The sequence below is a fragment of the Macrobrachium nipponense genome, chromosome 43 (genome assembly GCF_015104395.2).
Source record: "Macrobrachium nipponense isolate FS-2020 chromosome 43, ASM1510439v2, whole genome shotgun sequence".
Lineage (NCBI taxonomy): Eukaryota > Metazoa > Arthropoda > Malacostraca > Decapoda > Palaemonidae > Macrobrachium > Macrobrachium nipponense.
The window spans coordinates 50,006,442-50,011,441 of record NC_061104.1 but is presented as its reverse complement, the minus strand read 5'-3'; the positions used below and the strand labels follow the sequence as shown (position 1 = coordinate 50,011,441).

The 5,000-nt window shown below is 41.3% G+C and overlaps 1 protein-coding gene and 1 long non-coding RNA gene across 3 annotated transcripts in view; both read right to left on the bottom strand.

Moving 5' to 3' along the window:
• Positions 1-2,242, bottom strand: part of LOC135213965 (uncharacterized) — a 2,327-nt gene extending 85 nt beyond the window's left edge. Inside the window, exons 1-3 of the long non-coding RNA XR_010314239.1 lie at positions 2,127-2,242; positions 905-1,074; positions 1-110 (exon numbers count right to left, since the gene is read on the bottom strand). The exon at positions 1-110 is cut by the window's left edge and continues 85 nt beyond it. This is a non-coding gene — a long non-coding RNA (uncharacterized LOC135213965). The remainder of the gene's footprint in view (positions 111-904; positions 1,075-2,126) is intronic.
• Positions 1-5,000, bottom strand: part of LOC135213732 (dnaJ homolog subfamily B member 14-like) — a 188,089-nt gene that overhangs the window by 176,691 nt on the left and 6,398 nt on the right. The gene's annotated exons all lie outside the window — the stretch shown is intronic.

Here is a 5,000-nt window from a genome sequence, read left to right as displayed (position 1 = left end):
TCCGCCCTGGGTGACCCTACTGACGACGTCGACCAAGGTCCTGGAGGACTTCTGCCGGGAGATCACGGAGGACATGCCCGAAGAGACGGCCGAGCCCTCGCGGGAAACTTCTGTGAGGGAAGAAGCCGAGAAACTACTTCAGGTTGATGGAACAGAACAGAATACTATTGATTTTAGGCCGAGGGCCAAGCGCTGGGACCTACTATAATGAGGTCATTCAGCGCTGAAAGGGACACTTAACATCTGAAAAGTGTAACAGGAGGAGAAAACACTATGAATCAATCGTTAGCAGGTGGAAATTAAGATGGAAGAAAGGGAATATGAAAGGAGGTACAGTACAGGGAATGGAAGGGGTTGCAGCTAGGGGCCGAAGGGATGCTGCAAATAACCTTAAATGGTGCCTACAGCGCACCGCGTGAGTTGCACTGCACTAATCCCCTACAGGGGCTTCGGGTTGATGAATATTACGTAGGGTCTCGATGTAAAATTCTCTCTCTCCGCTCGTCTCTCTACTCTCTCTCTCTCTCTCTCTCTCTCTTCATTCACACACACACACACACACACACACACAACTCTGTCAAATCGACATCATGACTTTAAATAACCAAATTTATAAAAAGAAAAAAAAAAGCCAATCTACAAGGAAATGGTTTGCGATGAGGTAATACTCACGTCAAAGAGGTGAAACTTTTTATAGATTAAGTTAATTAACTCTCTCTCTCTCTCTCTCTCTCCCTCTCTCTCCCTCTCTCTCTCTCTCTCTCTCTCTCTGTATTGCCATTCAGATTGTACTCCTGGTATTAATGCTCATTATGCAAGATGAGTTATTATGTAGTTTCTCATTTACACTTACATGAGAAGCATTCTAATAATTATTAAATAAAAATCGTAACTGGCAACTAACCCACGCTCTGGAAGACGGATGCCCTGCCCTTCGATCTGGCCGTGATGCCGAAGTTGATGCCCAGCTCCTGCAGGAAGACGGCGGCGTCGTCGTCATCTTCGACTAACAGAGATTCGTTGGCCACTTCTATCGCCTTGCTGTCGATCTGGATCATCGGGATTTCACACTCCCTGTCCATGGAAAGAACGTCGAGTATTTCAAAACACGAGGTGTTGTGCGCATGCGCAGAAAACGGGAGGCTAATTCACGGTTGGATATGGAACTTGGATGCTGTAGGGAGCAAGGTCTAGGCCGTTCGTGGGAATAGATCATTAGGACAAAGGTCTGAATCATTGGGATTTCGCACTCCCTGCTTGATAGAATGGAGGTTGAATGTCGAGGATTCAAACACCAAGGTAGTGGTGTTGCGCATGCGCAGAGAACTGGTAGGCCAATCCTAACTGGATATGGTCTAGGCCTTCGAGGGAATATAGATTTAGGGATAAAGATCTGAATCATTGGGATTCCGCAAGCCCTGCTGATAGAATGAACGTCGAGAATTAAAAAAAAAAAAAAAATGAGGCCAATTCCACGGCTGGATAAGAGCTGGATATGAAAGCTGTAGGAAGCCAAGGTATTAGGCCTAGTTCCGAGGTATAAAAGAATGAAGGTAAACTGTAATGAAAATAGGGGTTGGAACGGGGAGAACTCGAGAGAGGAGAGGCAGTAACGGAACTAGTAGTAAGTGAATCATGGGTAGAAGCATAGTAGTAAAAGCGAGTGACAATTAATAACATCAATCATATAATAGAACGCAGAAAAACAATGGAGTTTCAAATTGGATAAAAAACGACAAAAATGGTAGAAAATATTTAAAGTTAATGAATGGCGAAGATGAAAAGCATTAACTGGCAGGAAAAAAAGAAGGATCGTATAATACGGAATTATATATGGTAATTATACTGTGTTCCTCCAATAGCAGTGGTTGAGGTCCTTGAGGAATATAAACGAGAAAATAGAGCGATCATTCCTCGAAGACAATATTATTAATTCTAGCCATAATCAGCATAAAAAAATCAGTAAACTTGTCGTAAGAACAAACTTCACTTTGTCTTGCTTCATCTTCTCTTGCAGAATACAAAAAAATTATTTGAGGTAATTACATCATACAAAAAAAAAGAAAAAAAAATTCAGTCTAGTCTAATAGACAGAGTTTACGTGGAACTAACGTGAAAATAATTACCCGTTCTCGTGGTCCTCTTTATCAGCCATGGCGTCACATCCCCGTGCCATTCTGCCCAAATGTCTAAAGAGTGCCTGGCATAACACCACCCGCTAGCAATCCTAGAAGGACGAAAATTAATGTTTATGTAATTTAGGCCATAAGGCAAGAGGTTTTAGTAGATTCACATCAACTGTGCATTTGATGTCTAGGCCCGTCCGTTACGACGCTCCTGATTGGCTGTTGATCAGCCCAATCACAGGGCTGGAAACTCGGTCTCTCTAAAGAGTTCACATAGGCATAATGTATGGTCCACCTCTCCTGAGGGATACTTTTTGAAAGACGTATACCTCAGGAGAGATGAGTTTCCAGCCTTGTGATTGGCTTATCAACAGCCAATCAGGAGCGTCGTAAGGGATTGGCTTAGACATCAGATGCACGGCTGATGTGATCTCTATAGCACCTGTGAGGCCATTCAGTGCTGAAACGGAAATTGAGAGTAAAAAAGGGCTGAAATAATCGCAGATAACAAGATGGAAATGAGAGAATATGAACAAAAGGTACAGTTAAAAGGTTTGAAGCTAGAGACCTACAGTACACCGAGTGAGGTGCACTGACGGCGCTACCCCACTACAAGGGGCGAACTAAATACTATGATTATGTCCTCTGTGAAGTTACAACATTGAAACTTACGATCGTGTACCAAAGGTTTGTGTGTTTATATATTAAGTTTAAGACGTGTATTATTTTACTTCATATTTCTCTTATTAAATTTTTCATGTTATCTGTTTCTGGTGTTGGGAGATGAAATTTCTAATACAGAGGAAGTTAGTTACGTGAATATTTGGTATAATGTACAATACTCATAATAAGAGCACGAGAAATCAATTATATACATTAATACCTTCCTGTGTTAATGTTTGTTCTCTAAGGTTACATCTCTTCTGTAATAATATAATAATAATAATAATAATCAATAATAATAATAATAATAATAATAATAATACTAATAGGGAAAAACTCTATCGCGAGAGTATATATAATGCTCGAAAGAGTCCACAATAATACAGTGTTAAGAGTCCGTGTATAACTCATAACACTTTGTACTATTGTGGACCCTTTACAACAACAACAACAACAACAATAATAATAATAATAATAATAATAATAATAATAATAATAATATATAAGGGCATGGGAAATCCACAAAGCATTATCTTTAATCCCTCAATGATTTCAATCCAAACCTTCAACCGCTATCAACACGGAATTCCCTTGTTTATATCTCACTAAGGTTACAACTCATGAATAATTAATAACTGCGAACTCTTCTGAGGGCCATAACAAATACATAGTCATATCAGGAGTTTTAATTCAATTCTTAAATTCACCCGAGTCTCGTAACTCTGCCATGGGCAGCATGCAATCTACCCTGTTTCCTACCCTACTCTAGTAGTTCCTTGTTGGACGAGTGGGTCGCGTGCTCGCCTACCGATTCCCCGCTCTGCCAACGTAGAACCAAAGTTATGTATTTCTGGTGATTAGAAATTCAAGTATTTCTGGTGATTAGAAATTCATTTCTCGACATAATGTGGTTCTGATCCCACAATAAGCTGTAGGTACCGTTGCTAGGTAACCAATCGGTTCCTAGCCACGTAAAAATATCTAATCCTTCGGGCCAGTCCTAGGAGAGGCCCACTGAGCTAATTAACAGCTCTCTTAGGGCTGGCCCGAAGGATTAGATATTTTTACTTGGCTAGGAACCAATTGGTTACCTAGCAACGGGACCTACAGCTTATTGTGGGATCAGAACCACATCATATCGAGAAATGAATTCTAATCACCAGAAATACATTCCTTTGGTTCTACGTTGGCAGAGCGGGGAATCGAACTCGCGACTACCGCATCGGTAGGCGAGCACGCAACCCACTCTTCCAACGAGGAACTTGAGTAAAATTTAGGTCACAGACCAAGCGCTGGGATCTATGAGGGAAACTGAGAGCAAGTAGGACTGAAAGGTGTAACAGGAGGAAATCTCGCAGTTGGAATATGAAGCAACTGTTACCAGACGGTGGAAAGTAAGAGTTGGAGCGGTTGGACAGCAAAATCGAGAGGTCAAGAAAAACAGAGGAAATAGACGTCAAGTAAAAGACTAAAATGGAAATTGACAGTTTGTTGTTTGTTTGTTTGTTTGTATAGTGCTTTTACGTTGCATGGAACCAGTGGTTATTCAGCAACGGGACCAACGGCTTGACGTGACTTTCGAACCACGTCGAGAGTGAACTTCTATCGAAAATACACATCTCTCTTACTCCTCAATGGAATGACGGAGAATCGAACTCATGGCCACCGAGGTGGTGGCAGGTCAAGACCATACCGATCACGCTACCGAGGCGCTGGAAATTGACAGTAAAAGGTTTGAAAGGTGTAACAGGAGGAAAATCTCGCAGCTGATCTATGAAGCAATTGTTAGGAGAGGGTGAAAGGAGATGGAAGAAACGGAATATGGACGGTAGGAGGTACAGGAAATGGAATGGAAGGGATTGCAGCTAGGAGACAAGCGACGTTAAAAAAAAAACTTAATTATTACCTACAGTGCACCACACTAACTCCCTACGGTTGATTGATAGATTGATTTGGAACTGTGTAGTGTCACTGGTACAGTTTTTTTTGAGAGGAGAGTACCCGAGCTTGACACGTATTGCCGAGAGAGAAACTTTCGATACTTTGCTAATCATATTTTTATGCGTCCGTTATCACAAAACGATTTACTTCCGTCACGCGAACCTTACGGTAAGAATGAATGAACGAAAATAAGTATATACACGTTGTAGGGTGGGCCTGACTTTACCTTACTCTCGTAATAAAAAAAATAATAATATCTCCAAGTGAATC